Source organism: Chiloscyllium punctatum, chromosome 32, assembly GCF_047496795.1.
Source record: "Chiloscyllium punctatum isolate Juve2018m chromosome 32, sChiPun1.3, whole genome shotgun sequence".
In the NCBI taxonomy this organism is placed as follows: Eukaryota; Metazoa; Chordata; class Chondrichthyes; order Orectolobiformes; family Hemiscylliidae; genus Chiloscyllium; species Chiloscyllium punctatum.
The window spans coordinates 44,974,973-44,998,484 of NC_092770.1; the positions used below are offsets into that span (position 1 = coordinate 44,974,973).

Sequence of the window (23,512 nt, forward strand, 5' to 3'; positions counted from 1 at the left end):
AGAAGTATTGGAAATAATGCACCTCAAACAAGGTGACAAATCCCTCAACCAGCTTTCTAATCTCACTTCATTCTGCAGTAGTTACAGCTATCATCTTCCCACCCTAACCACAGTAAAGTAACGATTTGGAAAGGATTAGTTCAAAGAAGCAAGGGATTTCCTTTGATTATACAGATTAGCACAGAATTTGTGAACGTAGAAAACATGTGAAGGGTGATGTTGAATAGAAATAAACTAACTGACAAACATTAAAATGGATTATTTACCTCCACTACCATAAATATTAAATAAAAGTCGATCCCAGATTTTACCTTTTCCATATTTCTGTATTAGTTGTTTTCAGATAAGAAATCCATAGCCGTTTCTGGTAGAAAGGCAACAATTCGAAGTAGCCAACCTCGCGTGCGTGAAATGGTGACTATTTTCTGCAAACTTGTTCTTTCATGTTTGTCGCGTTCTTCCTACCAGCAAGGAAATTGCACAGTGTCCTACCCACTCTGATCGTGGACCGCCAACCCGCCCTTGAAAGGAATCTTCCTCCTACTCAATTTATTGGGGAGTGCCCGCCCATCTGTTTGGGGCCACCTTACATACAAAACCTCTTTGTAGTGTATTCGGTCTGACCTCCATTCCAATCCCTGAAAATATATTCTTCTACTTAAAAACAATTTCTCTGTGCTTTTCTTCCTTCTTTAACCCCAGTCTTGTTTGGTCTGGTGATTATGGTTGCAGTGTTGGAATGATCACCAGTTCTGTTTGTTGGAAGTTTACACCTAACATCCTATAGTCCTGCTTTAATTCAGAGAGCTTCTCTTTTCTTGTTATTTACCTGAAGATTTAGACACAATAGCCACTTGTGGAACTACAATGTTGAAACAGACTTGTACGACAGCTCAAAATTGTGCAAAAGAGTTCAACTAAATCACCTCGGCATTTAGGAATACCGGGTGAGAACTGGAGAGGTTTATTCATCAATTACTTTCAGCCGGACTCTGAATTGACACGTGACTGTCAAATCATGCACCCAAGTCTGCTCCATTTTCAAAGCATAGTCCAACATTATGGAGATCTTGGTGTTGCCAAGGTTTGTTTCGTTAATGGAGTTTCTGGGGTATTTGATGGGGGAAATTTTGTAGATTTATAGGTAAAGGGCAGAGATGTGAGATGAATTGAAAGCTCTTTGAAAGGTCCTGCACAACCTATTGTGCTGATTGGTTTTTCAGTGATGAATTATCCTATGAATCTCCTACCTTGTAATTTTAAAGTAAATTGTACTGTTGTGTGGCAAATCTATTTTCACAACATTCTACTCAAATTTAACTAGATAATGATGCCAGCAAAATACTGCACTTTTAGGGATGAATGACAGGTAGAGTCAGCAACTCATCCTATGATTCAGCATATATAGCTACAGTTGATTCATTACCAGGCAGAATTGAAGTGGATAAGATCACATTTACGTCTGCAGTATATAAATTGATGGTTTTTCAGTAATCCAGTTTTCAATGCTCAATATGAAATGCAATGCACAGAGTGATGCCTTACTGGGTGTCTTGGAGCTTTGACAATGTCAAAGAGATACATCATTACCTGGAGGATCAAAGTGATTGACAAAAGATGCCGAGGCAGCAAGGTGAAAGAAGATGAAAAAGGTCTTGGTTTAGTTTTGGAATAAAATCAGAAGTCGCACAACACCAGATTATAGTCCAACAGCTTTATTTGAAATCTAAAGCTGTCGGAGTGCTGCTCATATACCTGTCAAAGGAGCAGCACTCCAAAGGCTTATGAATTCAAATTCAGTAGCCAAAGGAAGTATTGCAAGATATGGGCAAAAGGCTAAATAGAGAGACTAACCAGATTGCCCTTTGGTAGAGATGGTACATACCCGACAGACCAAAGAGCTTCCAACGCCATAGTTTTCTATGCTCAGTTAGCTGGACAGCTAGTTTGCAATGCAGTGTGATGCCAACAGCATGATGTGAGCTTTCTCATTTTTATTTTTTGCCAAACTTTCTAAGCTTATTTGTTCTCAAATCTACCATCTACTCTCTTAACTGTATCTTTATGAAATATTTATCGCCCTACTTGCCTTCCTGGTGCCCACAGTAGCTCATATCATATATTTCTTCTCATGTATTATCCACATACATTTTTTATAAATATTTTTATTGAACAGAAAAAAACGTTTTTAGGTTTTTTACAAAATTACAAAACTAACACAAAATAGTGAAACCACTTTACAGTATAATGACTATCAATATGAAAAAAGTTAGCTGTTAATCTACTCTACAAACTACCAAAACACAAAATAAGATATAGGAAGAAAAAAATCTATATATTAACATTGGTTAGGCCACTGTTGGAATATTGCGTGCAATTCTGGTCTCTTCCCTATCGGAAGGATGTTGTGAAACTTGAAAGGGTTCAGAAAAGATTTACAAGGATGTTGCGAGGGTTGGATGGTTTGAGCTATAGGGTGAGGCTGAATAGGCTGGGGCTGTTTTCCCTGGAGCATCAGAGGCTGAGGGGTGACCTTATAGAGGTTTACAAAATTATGAGGGGCATGGATAGGATAAATAGACAAAGTCTTTTGCCTGGGGTCGGGGAGTCCAGAACTAGAGGGCATAAGTTTAGGGTGAGAGGGGAAAGATATAAAAGAGACCTAAGGGGCAACTTTTTCACATAGAGGGTGGTACGTGTATGGAATGAGCTGCCAGAGGATGTGGTGGAGGCTGGTATAATTATAACATTTAGGAGGCATTTGGATGGGTATATGAGTAGGAAGGTTTGGAGGGATATGGGCCAGGTACTGGCAGGTGGGACTAGACTGGGTTGGGATATCTGGTCGGCATGGACAGGTTGGACCGAAGGGTCTGTTTCCATGCTGTACATCTCTATGACTATGACTCTACAGTATAGTACATAACTAACAACAAAAAGAGAGAGAGGAAAAAAGAGGAAAAAGTAAATAAATAAACATTCAAAGTAAAATTACATCAAGTCATAACAAAACGCATATTTATATGGGATTCTTCCTCCCAGGGGCCCCTGAACCGACAGACATAGTCCTCATGGCTAAACAAAGGCCCTAGACAATATGGCTGATACATCTGCATTGGTGTAGCTCAGGAAGGATCTCCACGTTCTATAAAACAGTTTTGTTTTTTGGTGCTCCATATTCATACGGAAGTCTAGAGAGATATATTCCATAACTATCCTATGCCAGTTCGAAAGTCCAGGAGGACTTTTGGATACCCAGCTTGCTAATATGTTTTTCCTTGCACAAAAGGAGAGGATAGAAAATAATTTCTTCCCATATCCATCTAGAGAGGGAAGATTTGAAGAGCCAAAAAGGAGAGACACCAGGTCTAACCCAATCTCCGTTCCCAAAATCTTTGCCAAGGCATTCGCTACACTGTCCCAGTATCTATGAATCTTATGGCATGTCCACAAACAATGAGTGAGAGTACCAACTTCTATTTTACATTTAGGACACATTGGAGATGCTCCTGCCTTAAACTTTGCAAGTCACTCTGTTTTTATATGGGCCGTATGAAGTATCATCAATTTAATAGCTTGAGTCCTATTACAGATAGAGATCTTCCTGACATTTTCCCAGATGTCCTCCCACATCTCTAAGGAGATTTCCATCCTTAATTCTTGAGTCCAGGTTTTATATAGCCGTTCTATGTCCTTCAATACATTATTACCTAGTGAGTGATAGAGAGTACTGACCGAGGGTGCACCCATTGGCCGAATTATAAGGATTAGTCATCAATGTGGTCTTTTTTTTGTACAAAGTCTCGTACTTGAAAATATCAAAAGAGATCCTTGCTAGGATCCACATACTTTTAAAAGTAGCTCTTAGTAACTCCCTCCATCCTTGCAGACTATCACCCCATCTCTAACAATCTCTTCCCCTCCAGATTGCTGCTACTCATTTTGCAGCTCCACTTTTAAATCTCACCAGTAAGACTTCCAATCCCTTCACAGACGTTGGCTGGCTTTGTCCATAGTATATTAATGGTGGAGAAATAAAACAGGATACAGACAGTTAATGTCGCATCGGTCACCGTAAGAATGCTAGAGTCACATTGTAAGGAAGTCTGAGCAATGCACTTTTTTGAATCATACTATGATCTTCTAATGTGATTTTATGAAAGGGAAATAATATTTGAAAAATGTAAGCTTTTTTGAGGATGGATAAAAGTGCATCGGTAGTGTTACTCTTATGAACTTCCAAGTGGAATATGATAAGATGCAATACAATACAAAAGGTCATATGCCTGATAAGGGGTCATGGAGTTAAGGTCATATTAGTATGCTAGAGGACTGGATATCAGACAGGAAACCATAAGAGTAATAAGGGGCATTTTTTTACTTGGAGGGCTGTCACTAGTGAAATGGTGAAAGCATCAGCATTCAGGGCTTCAGCTATTTACAACCTACATTCATGGTTAGGGATATGGAAAGCAAGAGGGGAACTGAAGAACAATGATCAGTCATGATCATATTGAATGATGTCCTCACTTGCTCCATTTCTTTTCTCCTTATCTCTTCTCATCCTCATCTCCTCACCACTATTCTGCAGCCTTCGCCACAGTCTAGCACATGATACTCCTCCAATTTCCTCTCTCTGTTGGGTTTGGTTCCTTTCTGTTATACAATTATTTCTCCACACTGTCTCAACTACCATCCCCACACCTTCCAGGACCCACTTTTCTTCCTCCACCACACCTTCGACACGCTGTCCCTCAGGGATATCTTCTGTTGGGATGGGCTCCTGTAAGTACGTTAACAAGACCCAGCTCTACATCTCTACTACATCTCCACAAATGCTCCACTGCCTTTGTGTTGTCAGACTGCTTCTGTAACATGCAGTCTTCAATAATCTGTTTAAACATAATAGAGCCCGAAACCATTTTGTTCTGTCATGTTCAGTCCACAAACCCTTGCCAGTGATTTCCAGCTACTGACTCAGGTTAAATCAAACTGTTTGCAAAAATTTCAACCTAAGTGAGCTTGAGACCCATAACACACTATTTCAGTGTTCATCTGGCTGGCCTACACACTCAGAAAACTTTACAAGTGAAAGGAAGTCCCAGTTTTGAGCAGCAGCAAAATGTGTATAGCACCTGTTACAGCTGGGACACTTAAATGGAACATGTATACACTTTTGAACACAGTAGCTTTCAAAAAGGCACTATATTTCCACCTTCATCCAGTTTTACCTGACTTGTGTTGAACATCCCTTGAATATATGTTCAAAATGGCTCTGCCCTGCTTCGGACTGCAGATGTTCAGTGGGACATCAATGGGAGATAATAATCCAGTGAATAGAGCTAGTTGGAGGCTGTAACTTCATCACATCCTGATTAACATTGATCACGGTCCTGCCCATTTCCAGAATGAGCTCTAGTCTTCTAGGTCAAGGTCAGAGAGAGCACCAAACAAATGCAGTAAATTTGCATTTAAACTGATGTTATTTTGGTCTTGTTTTAAAGTGCAAACAGGGATATGCAAATCTATAACTATGACATCTGATACTTAATCAGGGAGAGGCTAACAGGGCAATGTAAATGAAGCTTCACTAATTCCCTACCTGAAACTCTAAATGGCTTGGAAGTATTTGATAGTGCAGTTGGATATATAAAAAAAGGCACAACTGAGGACTGCAGACGCTGGATATTAGAGTCAAGATTAGAGTGTTGCTGGAAAAGCACAGCAGGTCAGGCAGCATCCAAGGAGCAGGAAAATCGATGTTCCGGGCAAAAGCTCTTCATCCTGCTCCTCGGATGCTGCCTGACCTGCTGTGCTTTACCAGCATTACCCTATATAAAAAAAATACCATCAACATCTTAAATCCTTAAAGATCATAATTGCATTCAAACCCAGGGAGGAAGTTTACATTGCTATTGATAGACTATCACTGATTGTAGCATCCTAACTCCTGCGTCTAGATTAGTCCAGTGTAAGCCAAGAGCTCCGGGAGCTTCGAATCCATGGTTTCTGCTTATGGGCGGGAGGGCTGGTGTTGTTCAGCTGTATACTGAGAAAGTGGGATAGTCCTGTATCCTCTGCAAGCCTTCTCCACAGGCTCAAACTTGGCAGCAGGTCAGAGCGAATTTACTCTGGATTAAATGAAGCTGAACAGTTAAGCCAACTCACAAAAACAGCATCATTAGGATCTATCCCAGTTGTTTGAATTGTAGATAATTGTGCGAAATAAAGCATTCTCAAAAATAATCAATCATCCCCGTAAAATTTCTTCATATATACAGCCCCTGGTTATGTACAGTTGATCAACTTACGGCCATATTAAAATCATATTACCCTGTAAGAGCTATCCCACATTCTAAACAGAGGAATGCAAACAAATTGTGCATTTAATTTATTTAATTGATAACTGAATTCTTGATAAGTGACAAGTTTTGTGTTTTAATTCAAATTAAATGGAATCAAGTATTTGAAAGTAATTGCAGTTTCTCCTTATTAAATATATTAGTAATTTTCTTTAAAAAATTTTGTTCATGGTCGTGCCTTACCTGTTCTGTACCTCAGTCATATTTGTCATCCTCAATTCTCTCTCATACTAGTTTTGATTCCTCCTTACTCGCCAGTCAATGTTTTTTTTATTATTTGTCATTGTGGCAATAGCAACGGATCATGCTGTGTTTAAGCCTGCAGATTTTGTTAAATGCTCATATCCACCTAAGCACACTCATTGAATGTTAATAGCTTTGCAGGTTCAAAACTGTGACTTACACATTTGTTAAATCCTGAGGCAACAATCTCAAATCAGCTTCCAAAATTGTATGTTGTAATTTTTAACAGATCTTTGCATTGACACTCAGCTGCAATTTCCATAATTTTAAAGTTTAAAGATATTCTCACAAAATTACAGTGAAAACAGGTTGTGGTGTTTTGCTTCATCACTTCCCAGCCCTGCAGAATCAAATCTGATTTATTTTTAAGAATTAGAAACAAAAGCTTCTGTTCTTGAGAGCTAATTTTTCCTGTTTAAAAATAAATTAATGTTCCTGCCCAATGAGGGTTAATGTTAACTGTATAATCAGCTGCTTCAATAAAACCCTATCTGTTCCACCCTCATCACCTGCAAGTCAAGGATCTCATGACCTCTTTGTTCTTTGAAACCAACTTTCACATTTCTCTACTGCTTCCCCCATCTCCTTGCAGATTTAACCAAATATCCAGCTGGTTTTCCTCTAGTCACAGCCCTCAATTCCCTTGTCCCTCAGGTTTCCCTCCCACCTCCTATGTCTTCTCCAAGTTCAGTCTCACAAAGACTGTCCACGTTTATCTTAAGATTAACTGTCTTTGTTTTCACCTCAGTCTTTATGCTACCCTCACCCTCTAGCATGCATTGCACCCTCCAAACACTGCTATTCCAATTCATTCTTGGCCATCCTTACATCCTACAAATCTCTAAAATACCTGGGAGGATGAGCTAGCCTTTTAATTATCATTCTTGATGAATTCTGGCTTTTAACATAAATAACTGTAAATCCAATTCAGTGTGTGCGTCAAAGTGACTAACATTATGTGGAATATCAATATTTGAGAGCCACATTGTTCGGATAGTTTGCAAGATGTTTGGACAAAAGTCATAGCTAAGTTAAGAATATAAAAGGAAGCAATATTGTGGCATGGCTTGAACTTGAAATTTGCCCTGATTAAGGAAGAGTTTCCTGATCCTGTCTATCGTGGAATGAAAGTAGAACTGTTTCTGATTTGAATCTTCTGGGGAAAAAGCTGATGAAATCTGAACAGGGAGGTCAAGCAAGAGTTCAATCAGGAAATTGTTCACAGTTGTAGAGCAGAGCTTTCATGGCTTAAAAAAAACTTTGGAAAAGGAGAAAGAAAAGGAAAGAAACATTTTAATAAAAACTGCAAATAAAAAATTTGTAAGAAAAAACTCGCTGAACAAAGAAAACCTTATTTTGATAAAATCAACAGGTGGAGATAGTTACTAAACTGTGGGGGGTAGCATGAAATTTTATGATCCAGATAATGTTAAAACTAGTATGTATTTAAGTATGTTGAAGTGGTGTGGCAATGAAGCAGGGTTGTATAATGCTGTTTAATGTCTCATATTCATATAATGCAATGCTAGGGTTTCCACAGTTTTCTGTTTTCATGGCACTGTAAATTGAACCATGTGCTACATGGTGCAAAATTGGATGGAAATACATACTGGAGTGAAAATTAGCATTTTCTCAAGTTATTTGAAGATATTAATATAATTAAGCAAAATTTGGTGAATATACAGTATTGCCTAAAATATGAATTTAAACTGCTTTAAATAGATCAGTATGGCAGATATTTTAGGAGAAGCACTGAATGAATTATGTTACAATTCTTGCAGAGAATCACAAAAAGAAATTTGAACTTCCCATTCATAGCTAATCGGATCACATAACAAGATTACAAATTTTAAAGCGTTTTACTGTAACAAAAAACGAAAAGCAATATTGACTAAAACCTTTCTTTAGAGGCAAAAAACTTTAAAGCACAACTTCAAAAGTACTTCATACAATCTCTACACATTCAGTTCTCCCACAGTTAGTTAGTCCAAAGTAATTTTTAGCTTCATCAGGTTTGCTTCTGTTCTTCTCCTTTCTCAGCCTGGGAATTTATAACCTCTGAAATATCTTTCACAGCAAGGCTGAGTCCAGTCTGCGCCCCTGGCTCCACCCCCAGATATTCGTCCTCAAGTGAAACCTCTGTGAACCTTGCAGCCTTTTTGAATTCGGTCTTTTTGATTTGTATGCCTGCATGGTGAACCACAACATCTTGTTGTGAGCAGCTGCTCCTCCTCTCTTTAATAATGGATATTTTTAAAATACAGACTTTCTTTCATCCTACAGTTATATTAACAAAATAATGAAACTTAAACCAAAAAATCTCATCTAATTTGCAAGAAAAGCTCTCAAGCTAAATAGTGCATGCACTTTGCAAGATCTCTTATTTTTGCACGATGAATTGGCCACATTTTTCCCTCTTTAAATCATTGAGAAATGCTTGAAGTGCTTAGAGTACTATTGTGAACAAAATCCTGTTCTGAATATTATAAAAAATAATATGGAGACATTGGAATAGGGACTAGAATAGGAGCAAAACTAATATGTTGAACTGGCCAGGGGTCCTTTTCATAGAAAGGAAAAACTGAAGAGTGACCATATCGAGGTTTTAATATTCTGTGATGGTTTGATAGACTGGACATAGAGGTATTTTTACTTATAGAGGGGACTAGAACTTGGTGCCATAAATACAAAATAGATTATAAGTCAAATAGGGAATTCAGGAGAAACATATTTATTCAGAGTGGTTAGAATATAAGCTCACTACCATAAGGTAGAGATGAGGCAGCTAGCGATGATGCATTTCAGGGGGAGTAGCTAATTATATGCGGGAGAATGCAGGAAGGCAGGGGTTATGAAGCAAGAAATGATCCAAGTACTGTGAGCCTGTGGCCAAAGGCATTTAAGCAACTTGCTGCTTTGGCAACAAAACATGTGTCACATTTTGGATTATGAAGAAAGGAAGAAGCCCACAGTGATTTGTACAATACTTCTCACTGGGTTCAAATTAGGGCATGAAAAGGTAGATTATCTCTAGTTTCTGTTCTCTAGCTCAGAGTGATATAGCACTCATGGAATTGACTATTGTAAATGTTGACTTGAGCAAAGGAATTAAACTAGTTTATCCTGTAACACTGCTCACAGCACTAATGAAGAAAACCCAGGCATACCTTCCCTCCACTGAGCAGCCACCAAAAGTTCAGCATTTCTTCTTTTTCTTTCTTCATAAATTGCATTTACCCTCCTTCCATGTCCCATTTTTCTCTGATCTGTAGAAATCAAGTGGTTTCTGATTTTCAATCTGACTCTTTTATGTGATATTTTAAACTCTCTCCACATCAAATGTTGTGTTTCCAATGGTTTTTGTATCATCTATCCACTTTTGATCGGAGAAAGTTCTATTTTGCCAGAATTCTTCAAAGAAATGCCTGAAATAAATGGCAACAATTATGAATAAGAGAAGCTGTAACCACAGTATTTATTCAGGGAAAGCAGTCAGTAGGATAATCTTATGATCTAGCAGTCCCAGTTTTTATGGGCTGAGTTGATATTATTACTGGATCATTCCGATCCATGACTGGAAACTGGCTAAATAGATATTTTTTGTTTTTTTTTTACTGAAGTGATCTTTTACCAAAGATTAGACATGGATTTCTGCAGTCTTTGTTTTATAATAATAAAACAAGAGTTCATTAAAAACAGAAATGAAGATAAACAAGGTGAAAACAACTCTGTATGTTTAACTTAGAATTTCAAATCCAAATTTGCAGTAAACTGTGTTAAAATGCATAGACCTAAATCTCAAAGTTTCATCACAATGGCTAAATGATTAAAACTGAGAACACACTAAACCTTTAAACCATTAGTTTAGTCCTTTTTTTTAAAAGGGGGTCACATTGTTTTACCTGTTCATGGAACTATTTAAGGAAGCTAAAAGATCTATCATATATTTAGTCATACAGCATGGAAACAGACCCTTCGGTTCAACTAGTCTGTGCTGACACTAAACTAGTTCCACCTGCCTTCACTTGGCCCATATCCCTCCAAACATTTCTTATTCATGTACTTATTTAAATGTCTTTTAATATTTGATTACACCTATTATCTCATCCATGGATTTACTCTATCTGCCTTTGAATAGGATTCCAAACATATCTATTTACTAATAGAGGAATATGTGTGAGTGGTAGCTGCTTAGAACTACCAGAGGGAATGTTAGATTGATTTCAGCATCCCGAGGTCAATGACCCATTGTTATTGCGATCTAATATTCCTTGCTGAAATGGAATCTCTATGGTCTTCCCCCATAGACTTGACTAAATACACCCCAGCCACATTCCCACAATCTACTATCTAAAACCATGAGACTATCAAAAACTGTGCCTTTAATTACACCAAGTCTACTTCGCCCATCAAGCAACGTCTTGATTTTAAAACTCAGCCTCCTTTTCAAATCTCTACTTGGCTTTATCGCTTCCTGCCTCTGTAATCTCCTCTATTCTGAAAGTCCTCAGATTTTTGATAAATTAAGTGATGGTACATGGACTTCACTGGTCAGCATTTATTGCCCGTCCCTAATTGCCCTTGAGAAAGTGGTGATGAGCTGCTTCCTTGAAATGCTGCAGACCTGGTGCTGCAGGTTAACTCAGAATGCTATTGGCAGAGGAACTGCAGGATCTTAATCCTGCAACGATGAAGGAACAGCGATATATTTCCAAGTCACCATGTTGACTTGGATGGAAACTTGCAGATGGTGGTGTTCCCACGTATCTTCTGCCCTTTCAGATAGTTGTGGCCTTGGATTTGGAAAGTGGTGTTAAAGGAGCCTGCGTTAGAGTCATACCTGGCACAAAGGAAGATGCTTGTGCTTGTTAGAAGTAAGTCGTTCAGCTCCAGGACACCTCTCTGCAGGAGTTCCTCAAGATAGCATCCTAGGTACAATCATCTTCAACTGTTGTACTTTTGATTCTGACTTTTTGGTCACCCTCAATTTGCATCCCTTTGCATTCATGACCATGCCTTAATCTGCCTGGAGCCTAAATTCTGGAATCCCCTCATTAAGCCTCCTCTTTTCTCTTTCCTTCTTTTAGATGCTCCTTGCAACCTGTCTCTTTGATCTAAGCTTTGGCTACCTTCCCTAATATGTGTGGCTTGGCATCAAATTTTGCTTTATAACATTGCTGTGAAGTGCGTTGTGATGTTTTATTATTGTAAAGGTGCAATATAAATGCAAGGTGTTGTTGTCACATCCTGTCCTGTCTTTCTGGCCAAATAGACAGTAAATTCCTGCTGTCTAACCTGATTCATGAAGATTAGCTACTTCAGCAAGATATTGAATGCTTGCCAGGAGCCTTGTGGATCATATGTCCAAGGACTATGTCAATGACAGGAGATTGGAGTAACAAATATTGATAGGTTTGGATACACTTTTGATACTGTTTACTGAGGAAATGAATTTTTTTTAAAAATGTTAACTGCTATAAAGATGTTGCTTTGTGTCGGAGACAAGTTAACAAAGTGGATGCAAATGCTGCCTGGCCTCAGGAAACAGACTGCATTCATTCACTGGTGATTATTGGATCCTTTTATGTATTGGTAAGCGCCTAGATACAGAATAGTAAATGAAAAACCCCATCACAATGTCCTTAACTACCAGTGTAATAGCTGAAATAATCATTGTACAAACACTGATGTCATATTTTCCTACAATCTCTGCTTGATTAGTGCTCCGTGTTCTGTCTTGCAAAGATCACAGTACCCCCAAATATTAGAGCAAGAAATTACAAACTTCTGGGGAGAAATACATTTCTTGGCTTTCATTTTTCAATTTCCATTTTATAATTTTAAAACAACATAGATATAACTGCTTCAGTTATACTCTCAGGCATGTTTTGTTTTGTTTGAAATAAGGGTGTTTTTACGATTAAGTAATACAGAAGGATGCAGTCTTAAATAATTTAAACACTTGTTCAAATCAAAGTTAAAAATTGTACAGCATATGCGTTATCTAGAAGTTGAAAAAACTATGATTAGGAGATGCCAGTGTTGGACTGGGGTGTACAAAGTTAAAAATCACACAACACCAGGTTATAGTCCAACAGGTTTAATTGGAAGCACACTAGCTTCCGGAACGACGCTCCTATAACCTGATGAAGGAGCATCGCTCCGAAAGCTAGTGCGCTTCCAATTAAACCTGTTGGACTATAACCTGGTGTTGTGTGATTTTTAACTTCAAAAAAACTATGTCAGCATTTCGGAGAACTCTGAAAGCCACAGATAATAATCACAATGATTTAGTCAATTATTACCAAGCTTTTGTTTATAAGGGTAACCCTATTCTGTTTCCAACAATGGAGGGTGGAAGGTGCTCAAGAAATCTGTGAAGCTGCTGAAGAATTATTGCTAACTCTGACACCAAGGGGAAAGTCCTGTTCATGCGGTTGTGTGAAAATGGAATCAAAATGCAAAAGCTGTCAACTCCGTGCCATACTCAGCCACAGAATGCAAGGATTAGTGTTCTTTATCTCTCCTAAATCGCATACAGGTTACATTCACAAAGTAACCACTTGGGCTTCTCAGTATTAGTTTCAACAACAGGAGCAGGTAGTGAAGTAGAAATAAGCTACAATTCCTCATTGAGAGGAGAGAATAAGAAGCAGATTTCCTAAGCGGCTTCTTTGGGAATAGTTCAATCAAAAATATTGAGATGGATGTTTGGCTTTGGCCAGGATATTTGTGGCTGGAGATTGGCGATCGTATTTTCGATATGATAGTTTTTTGATGCATTATCCAGTGCTGACCGTATTCATGAGGGTGGGGAGAGGGCAATCCTGTGATCCTGTCCAGTCCCTAATTAAAACTAATTAAAGTGCTAATTAAGAACTTGCTGATGTGAGAATGTCAGGATTTGCACAGGAGAGCAGAGATTGCACATACTGGAACAGACCAGTTGGAGAGATGGGTGTGCAGGTGGGTGCTGGTCACAGGCACCCCCAGGATTTAGCTGTACCCCATAAAAGTCAATGGCAGAGGTGGCTGCCTCCACTGATAGTCAAGTACCTTTGGCCGAGTATATCTGACAAAAGGAGTGAGCGGTAACCACACTGGCAAGTGCAGATGGTTGGCACCCTCCTTGTATTGGGAGGGTGCAAGACTAGGAACAAGATTGGTCAGATGGCCTCTCAACTGTCCTTGGCAATGTAAGGAAGTGGCCAGCAATTTTGGTTCCAGTGATGAGGATTGACAAGCAGAAAGGGTGCTGAGGCCATGTCCCGACATAGGATCTGCCACAGGTGATGAAGCCAATACTGCAGGAGACTACAGCTCTCCAGGTAAATTGTTGCTGCTACTTGTGCCTTCATTGCCACAGGTCTCACACTTTGCAGCCCTGCTCATCATGCTCTGTGAATATCCATCAAAGTCACTGTGGCCCTGAACTTTGCTGCTGTAACCTTCCAAGGATCAGCTGTTGGCATCTTCAAAACATCTGCACAGCATTGCAGTTTGAAAGTCAGATACTATATTTTCTAGGGCTGCACAATGTAATATGATCTCACAGGGCTTTGCCATGATCACTCGACTCACCCAGGTAAAGTGACTTCTATAGAAGCTTCAGCATAAAGAATGTCCAAGAGCACTTTATAAGTATTATCATCCATAATCTGCACTGAAGCACATTAGGCCAGATGTTCAAAGTTTGGTCAAAGGGTGATTAAAGCTTGCTGTACTACACCATTGATATTATAACATGTCAGACCATCAGATATCCATAATCCCTTCTTACTCTCTGGTTTAGAACGTATGTTTGTTGTGCCTTTCCATTTGGTTGAATGAATGAATGAATACACAAATCCTAATTTCTTTAAGTGATGCAAAGATCAGAAAAATTACTAAAGATAAACAAAGGTCATTTGAGAAATTTTTACCATTTTAAAAAAAACTGTATTGGAGTGTTAACACTTAAAGTGGCAAAAACATACATTTTATCTACAGATAAGGCTTTGAGATGGATTGGATCTTACTGCAATAACTGTGAAAGGCAATAGGTGTTACTGATAGTTTTCAGTCTCAAAACCTGCACAGGGTCTGCAAGAAATCAGCTGGATAACAAACTAAAAGAAAATAAAGTTTGAACATTTCAAATAGCCAATTATCTACAATTTGTAGATACACCTTTCAGTAGCAACTATTTTTGTGGGAGAAGGAGGCTTACACATTCTTGAATCATAAAATGATGCAACACGGAAAGAGGCCACTCAGCCCATTGTACCATGTAGTGATTGCAATGAGGTCAGCAGGTGGAGTTCACAGGATGGGGCTGTTAATCTGGTCCAGTCAGGGACTCTGACTGAATGACATAAACAGGACTGTCAGAGGTTCTGTTCACTCAGAGAGCTGGCTCTGAGGAAACCAGAACAATGTTAAGTACTATACGTGTGTAAATAAAAGATGACTTGATGACAGGATGCCGGCCTCTGTGGATTATTTAAGTAGCAATGAGCAAAAAAAAATGCTCCTGAAGAAATTCACTCGCAACAGTTGCCTTTCAATTGGGATAAGCAGTTCTGGCATCATGCTGTTATTTGTTAAGCTTGACTTATTCAATCCTGCTGTTGTCAAAGACTGGGCCCAGTATGTAGAAAGAATGCATTATTTTTTCCAGGCAATGAATGGGGCAGAAGAAAAGCAACGAGTAATTCTGCTGACAGCTTGTAGACCTGCAGCTTTTTTGGTTATTAGGAGCCTAACATTTCCTGAAGCACCAGATAGTAAAACATTTCAAGAGTTGACGGATTTAGTTAAGGAAGATACAACCCCAAGCTTCCTCTAATTCTGAGATGCTATTGGTTTTACTCGGTAGTTCAAAACCCTGGATAATCTGTGTCGGGATTTTTGACAAGGTTAAGATAGCTGCCAGAGGCATGTGTTTTTAGTTTAACCCTTATTAAGATGCTGAGAAACTAATTGGTATTTGGGATTAATGATGTAACCATGCAAAAGTGCGTACTAGCCAAAGCCCAACTGAACTTCAAGCAGGCACTGCAACTGGCCTTGTCATTGGAAAATGCAGCAAGTGGAGCATATGAATTTCAGGATATACTGTTGGAAGTGAACACCCTTGCAAGGCTGTCTGAGCTTGGAGGACACCCATTTGAGTGAAGGAAATTGTATAGCTTCACTCAGGACCTAGGGACTCTAGGTCTGCCCACAGCAAAACACCAAAACAAAGCCAAAACCTCAGCCAAACAGGTTAACATTTTCTTCAGGAACTCGGCCAGCAAGCAATTAAAGTTGCTACTGGTATACAAACTCGAGACAGCAAAAGGCCTTAATTGAGCAGTAGGCTGATATCCAGGAGGGTGCACCTACATCTGGCTTGGAACAGTTAAATTGCTTACCAACATCCAAATCAGAACCAATCAAAATAGTCTGGTTAAATGGCCACCTGATTCTAATGAATGGTGATACTGGCACAGCTGTATCAGTGATTTCAGAACCAGTCTGGACTCCGACCTTAAATTTTCATAGGTTCTCAGTCTAGCCGAGGTCTTATGCCAGGCAACCTTTACAGATTAAGGGGACAACTCTGGTTCTAGTCTCTTATGAGAAACAGCTGGTTCACTTGCCAATTGTGGTGAAACGTTTGGGCCCAAGCCTGATGGTTCAAAAAGATTTGCCTTGATTGGCTCAATATTTTTGATTAGAAAATGACTGCCTGAGGGGAGTCCTCATTAAATACTGGGCATTTTTCAGCAAGGTCAAGGGACTATCAAAGGAGCCAAGGCCACCTTGCATGTTGACCAGGAAGCAATCCCACGATTCTGCAAGGCCCGCCAGGTGCCATTTGCCTGATGGGCAAAAGTAGAGGCTGAAGTCCAAAGGCTTGAAAGCAAAGGAATCACCAAACCAATCTAGCTTGTGGAATGGGCAGTGCCAGTCATACCAATTGTGGAACTCGATGGGTCGATTCACGTTTGTGTGGATCTTAAATAAACAGTAAACCATTCCTTGCAGCTGAATAAATATCCAATCCTTCACATAGAGAACTTGTACACATAACTGGCAGGAGGGACAGTCTATCACGAAGACGGACATGAGCCATGTGTACTTGCATTTGCGGTTAGATGAGGATTCCCAGACGTGTGCTACAATTAATACCCACAAGGCTTTGTATCAGTATATGAGACTGCCATTTGGAGTATTATCAGTCTGTGCCATTTTTCAGCATACGATGCAGAACATTTTATAAGGTCTACCTCAGATCACCAGTTACCTAGATGACATAGTGCTGGAAGACCAGTAAGAAGCACTTAGAGAACTTGGACATAGTCCTCAGACCTTTCCCCTGGGAGGGTGAGTGGGGTGGGGGCATGCACCTTAGAAGGGAGAAATACCTCTTCCAGGTATTCCTTGGATTGGTGAATTATTATGGACCTGGCACCCTTATCTCATCTATAAAAAAGGGTCAGCCTTGGAAATAGTATTGTAGCCAAGCCACAGGCTTTAGGAAAGTGAAGAAGCAGCTATCATCATCTAAGGTGTTGGAAACCATCCTGGCAAAACACTATGATCCCAAGCGAGATCCTGTGCTGATATGCGATGCTGCCCCATATGGTATTGGGGTAGTGTTGACTCACGGATTGCCCCGTGGAGAGGGATGCCCAATATGATATACTTCCCGGACATTGGCTGATGCAGAGCGTAATGCCCAGAGAGGAAAGGAAGTTTGGTGGCCATCTTTGGTGTGCGAATGTTCATCAATACCTTTACAGACATAAACTTGTAATAATAAAGACCACAACACCCTGCAAGGACTACTCAAAAGGCCATGCCACCCACAGCTTCAGATGGCATTCAGCAATGGGCTATCATTCTGGTGCGTACAATTACCAGTTGGAACACTGTCCAGAAAACAAGTAGCAAATTTGGATGCCTTGACCCGCCTCCCACCAGCAGATATCCCATCGATGGTGCTACCACTTGAAGAATCCATTTGGTTTTGAACTTTCTGCCCACCCTTCCAGTCGCATCTGACAATATCAAAAAAGTCTGGTCCTGACAAAACTAAAACAGCTGCTGGTGATGGGGAAACAAAAGGGCCAGCTCTATCAGGATTGAAATCTTGCTGGACCTGTTGAGACCAGATCACCATACAGGATCTCATGTTATTATTGGGAGCAAGAGTGATTGTCCAGAGTAAAGGTTGCTGCCAGATACTGGCTAAAAACTACCAGTGTCATTCAGGGGTTTCCAAAATAAAGATATTGGCAAGAAGCTATACCTGGTGGCCAGGATTGGATGCAGACATAGCCTGTTGGTGGGGCAGTGCCTGCTGTGCCAACAAGGACAAAAATTAATGCCGGCAGCTCCCCCACAGTCATGGGATTGGCTGGTTAAACCCTGGATTTGGTTACACATGGATATTTGAACCTTTCATGGGCTCAACATTACTAGTCACTCATCAAACACAGGGATGGCGATAAAAAAACTTTGAGCATCTTTTGCAATACATGGGCGACCAGTAGTGTTGGTCACAGACAACGGGCCATCATTTACCAGCAGGGAATTTGAGTATTTCCTAAAGTTGAGTGGCTTTTGGCATATGAGGACAGCTCCATTCCATTCATTGTCCCATGGTCTGGCAGAAAGAGCAGTCCCAACTTCAAAGGGAGGCTGAAAGAAACAGCCTACAGCTTCACTAGATTCCAACCTGTCCCGCTTCCTGTTTGATTATCGGACTGTCCCTCATGCAATTGCAGGAATTGCTCCAGAAGAGTTGCTAATGGGGAGAAGACTCCAGACCAGGTTAAATCTGACCTTCTTGGACCTGGGAGGGTGGGTGAAATGGCATCAAGAATGCCAGTGTCACACACAAGACTCCTGTAAGGGACAGAGACAGATTTCTTTAGGGGATGAAGGTTGGTGCTGAAACCACAGAGATGGCCCTGCATGGTCAGACACATGGTTGACATGAGGTCAGGTCCTGTGATGTACAATGTTTGGGTAGGTGAGGTGGTCCTGAACAAATACGTCCACCACATGAAAGTTGCAAACTCATAAAAAGGGCAGGAGCAAAACATACCTGGTCCCTCAGAACAGTCGGAAAGGCATCTGAACCCCTGGCTTCTCCCTCTTCATCTAACATCAAAGAGACCTCGAAGTCTGAGATGCACATAACAATTGTTACAGCTTCAACAGATTTACTTCCTGAAAAAGAGGATGAACTTCTTCCAAGATGCTCTGGGCACAGGAGTTGGTCTATGGTCAGTTACACTGCCCATATCCGAGACTGAGGCAGAGGAATTGGACCAGTGTGAAAATGTCCCAGGAATGGGATGGCACGGTGGCTCAGTGGTTAGTACTGCTGCTTCACAACGCCAGGGACCCAGGTTCGATTCCAGCCTTGGGTGACTGTCTGTGTGGAGTTTGCACATTCTCCCCGTGTCTGCATGGGTTTCCTCCGGGTGCTCTGGTTTCCTCCCACAGTCCAAAGATGTGCAGCTCAGGTGAATTGGCCACGCTAAATTGCCCATAGTGTTGGGTGCATTAGTCAGAGGGAAATGGGTCTGGGTGAATTACTCTTCAGAGGGTTGGTGTGGACTTATTGGGCCGAAGGGCCTGTTTCCACACTGTAGGGAATCTAATAAGTCTAATAAAAATGGCTACAAGAAAAAGAATAGGCCTACATCCCCAGGATTGTTGGGGGGGGCGGGGGTGGTGGGGGGTGTGTGTGGAGAATGTAGTGATAGGATTGAGGTCAGTCAGGTGAACCTCGCAGAAGGGGAGGCAATGGCCTAGTGATATTATCGCTCAGTTGTTATTCCAGAGACCTAGGTAATGTTCTGGGGACCCAAGTTCGGATTCCTGTCACAGCAGATGGTGTAATTTGAACTCAGTAAAATCTGGAAGTAAGAATCTAATCATAACTGTGAACCCATTGTCAATTGTCAGAAAAGCCCATCTGGTTCACTAAGGTCGTTTAGGGAAGGAAACTGCCATCCTTACCTGGCCTACATATGACTCCAGACCCACAACAATGTGGTTGAGTCTTAACTGCCCTCTGGGCAATTAGGAATGGGCAATAAATGCTGCCTAGCCAGTGATGCCCTCATCCCTTGAATGAATTTTTAAAAATTGAGTTCCCTGACTGGGTCTGTTAACCTGGTCTGATCAGGGAGTCCTGGCTGAGAGATATAAACAGGAGTGTCAGAGGTTCTGTTCACTCAGAGCCTCCTCAGAGGAAGCCAGATCAGTATCAAGTAATATGCAGTATTATAAGTAGTATAAATAAAGTAATTTGGTGACAGGATAGTGCCCTCTGTGAAGTTGTCTCACCTTTGCTGGTTCTTTGAAAACATTATCAGTTTGTTTCACTCCTGTGCCATTATCAATGATCCTACAAATGTTTGCACTTTAAATATCCAAGGTACCCTATTGATGCTTTAAAACCCTGACGCAATTACAGTACTTTCCAGTTCTTCAAAAGTGTCACAAAGTGTATATATTTTGATAATCACCTGTCAATTTAGATGTGTGCGGTTAAGTCAAGGTGAATTTGTGAAAATAACTGGATTTCTCCAGTTCATAATTGATCCAGTATAGGCCAAAATGTTTTGATTAAATTCTTCTCATACTTTTCTGGACTCTTGGACATCTATGTTAATCACCATAGTTCTGTACATGGACATCTTGTCTAAATCTTAGGTGAAACAATGTTCTGTCTAACAAACAAGATGTATGATTTGACTCAGTTTTTTGGAATCAGGGTGAGTTTGTTGTGGTACTAACCCCCCACCAGGTTTCCTCTTCTGCAGCTTGGAATGACTACTCTTGCCTTCAGGCCAACCAAGTTAGAAAACTATATCACGTTCTTTGTGTCCCTTTGATAGCTGCATGAAAATTATGTGATGGAACTAGTCAGCTCCACCTATTGCTTCGATCCAGCGATCCATAAGTCTGTATCAGTGGACTGTGTCTACAGCTGACTGAGCTGCAAGCTCTGGCATTCCATCCCAAACCTCTCCCTCACTACATTATTTTGCTTTTTTTAAGACACTGTGTAAAAATGACTTCTTTCATCCAGAATTTGGTCACCTGTCTTAATACCCCCTTCTTTGATTTGATGTCAGTTTTTATCTGTTTATGTTCCTGTGAGGCATCTGTGCACGTTTCCCCAGGATAAATAAATACCATCCAGTCAGCATTTTCACTTCTGCCACTGTTTTCAGTGTGGTTTCCCTGTTTTCCTAGAGTTAGGAGTAGAATACCTAGAATTCACAGCAGCTGCAGTCTTTGTTCAGTTCATTTAGCAGTAAACAAAAACAAAGGTTAAATTTGAGCAGAGAACTCTAAAATGGATTGCAGGCTAAACCAAGTGTCAGTATCTGGGCTATCTCTGAATGTCAGCCAGTTTAATGACTGAGCTAATGAAAGTGGGAATGATTTACATCAGAAAAACATGGCTCCATTCAATGTTTTCATTCTCCCCTGGAATTAAACAAGTAGGTCACAATCTATTGGAGTCTTAAATGCACAGAGTTTGGAAATTGTGACTTGACTTGGCGTGACTTAGGCAATTACATTTAGATAAGCTTACTTTCTGGCCTCAGCTTTCAGCTCAGCCCAATAACACAATGCTCTGACTGGCCTTTTTGTGTCTGGGTCTATCACACTGCTGCCTCCTGAGTCACAGGACTCCTGATTCAACTCACACTTTAAGTCCTCAACAGAAAAATCAAGAATGACACTCAAAGTCCAGCCTTTCAGATGTGAATTCAAACAGAGAATCCATCTGCCTGTTCAAGTGGATGTAAACGTTCTACTTGAAAGAGGAACAGGGGAATTCTGCCCAGTGTCCTGGTTAATATTTTATCCCACATTAACTGCTTATTATCTATTCATTAATACATTGCTGCTTGTAGGAACTTACTGAGTATTTTGGCTACTGTATTTTCCACATTATAACAGTGACTACATCCCAAAAGTACTTAATTAGCTGGAAAATTGTCTGACGGTGGTGTAAAAGAGCTACTTAAATGCTTGTCGTTATTCTGTGGTCATAGGTTCAAGGTCCTCCCACCACCTATCAGCAGCTTCTTGGGTCCTGGGAAATGGCCATCTGAGATTGACCAAAGATTCTCATGTGCAACCACAACACATGCTCCAACGTTAATAACAATAGCAAATGGTGTTTGATTTATCATTTTTATCTGACTGGTTCAAAATGGAAAGTATGGATTACCATAATTACTGTTGGGGGTTAAAAAAATGGAGTATCGGGAAGAAAAATGATAGAAAGACTAATACTCTCCACTGTTGCATGGCCCAAAGGGATAAGGAAAGAAATACAGTGGGGAATAAACAGAAGCTACTTTACCTTCAAAAGTACATATTTCCACCATGTGATATTAATCCAATGGCACCTATTACTATGAAATGCCCCACAGCTAGGATTTTCCATTGTCGTAGCCATTTTAAGAACAAAGTACTTGTCCTTTTAGTTTGATATCAAAGAGAAAATGAGTCACAGATTTAATAGAAATCACATTTAACTGAAAACTGGAACCAGTATCAACAATCATTTGTGTCTCCACCCAATTAGGTTATGCATCAAATCTAGTTGTGATAGAAGTTGTGTATTTAGATATGTTGATACATCTTTCTCTTATTTGGAAATTAAGGCACCTATTAGTTCTCAGTGGATATAAATTTCCAATAAACAAATTGTGCCAATGCCACGATATTGTTTTTTTGAATTTTCTCTTTCCAATTTCACTCTCAATCCCACTCTTGCCCTTGACTGCACCCTGAAAAAAAACAATTTGTCTCCCATTTAGAGACTGTGCAGCGAAGCCGCAGTGCTATTAGACGGGAAAGTTTGAGATTTGAACTTTGCTATGATGAAGGATTACCTCTATATTTCAAGTCAGGATGTTGTGCAATTTTGAGAGGAATTTGCAAGTGGTGCTGTTCTTGTGCATTGACTGCTGGATTGGATTGCAGGTTTAGGTTGTGCTGTTGGAGAAACCAGAGTGAGTTATGACAGTGCATCTTATATATGGTACACACTGCTACTTCAATGCATGATGATGGGGGCTGATCAAGCAGACTGCTTTATCCTGGATGTCATTGAGATCTTTGATTGTTGAGATGCAGGCAAATGGAAAATATTTTATCACAATCACAATCTATACCCAGTAAATGGTGGTCAAACTTCAGGAAGTCAGAAGGTGGGTCATGTAGCTGGTTCAGTTAAGTTTCTGGTTAATGGTTACCCCAAGAGTGGTGGGGAATTTAGTGAAGGTAATGTTGTAGTTTTTCACTGCTGCCTTTAGGTCAGCCTATCTTCAAATATCAAAACAAAGTGCTGCAGAATATCAGCAGGTCTGGCAGCATCTGTGGAGAGAAAATTAAAAGAGTTAAGATTCCAAGTACAATATGACTCTTCAGGATTTATGTTAGTCTTGAAACATTGGGTTGAATCTTCTGATTTGTTTCAGCTTAAGTGTCAGTCTCATCAGGTTATTTTTGGAGGGTTTATCACTGAATTGTCTAAAGAAATTTCTCACTGTACCTTACCAACCTCTCATCATTAATGATCTGCCCTGCCTCTTTGGCACCCCTGTCACCAGATTCTGGGCCTATCCTGCCAAGTGCCATTTCCAGGAAAAAATAGTGACTGCTGGGATATCCCTCAGTTGACTGGGATCGTGGACATCTGTGCCATCTTTAAAAGGCCACTGTGTACATCTAGCCATACACTTCCTGTGTGGATCTGGCCTGTACAGTTCCTGACATTTGCCCCAGACGTAGCAGTGATAGGAAACTTGGCACCACACATTGCAGACTTAGACTTAGAGGTCCTACTGGATGAGGTGGTGCAGATATGGGCCGTCCTCTTTCCCCTGGGA

At 40.3% G+C, this 23,512-nt stretch overlaps 1 protein-coding gene and 1 long non-coding RNA gene across 2 annotated transcripts in view; one reads left to right on the top strand and one right to left on the bottom strand.

The window, feature by feature from the left end:
• Positions 1-23,512, top strand: part of LOC140458131 (uncharacterized) — a 118,627-nt gene that overhangs the window by 91,256 nt on the left and 3,859 nt on the right.
• The window catches only part of LOC140458132 (uncharacterized), a 41,348-nt gene continuing 26,201 nt past the window's right edge, over positions 8,366-23,512 (bottom strand). Inside the window, exons 2-3 of the long non-coding RNA XR_011953439.1 lie at positions 9,773-10,030; positions 8,366-8,792 (exon numbers count right to left, since the gene is read on the bottom strand). This is a non-coding gene — a long non-coding RNA (uncharacterized lncRNA). The remainder of the gene's footprint in view (positions 8,793-9,772; positions 10,031-23,512) is intronic.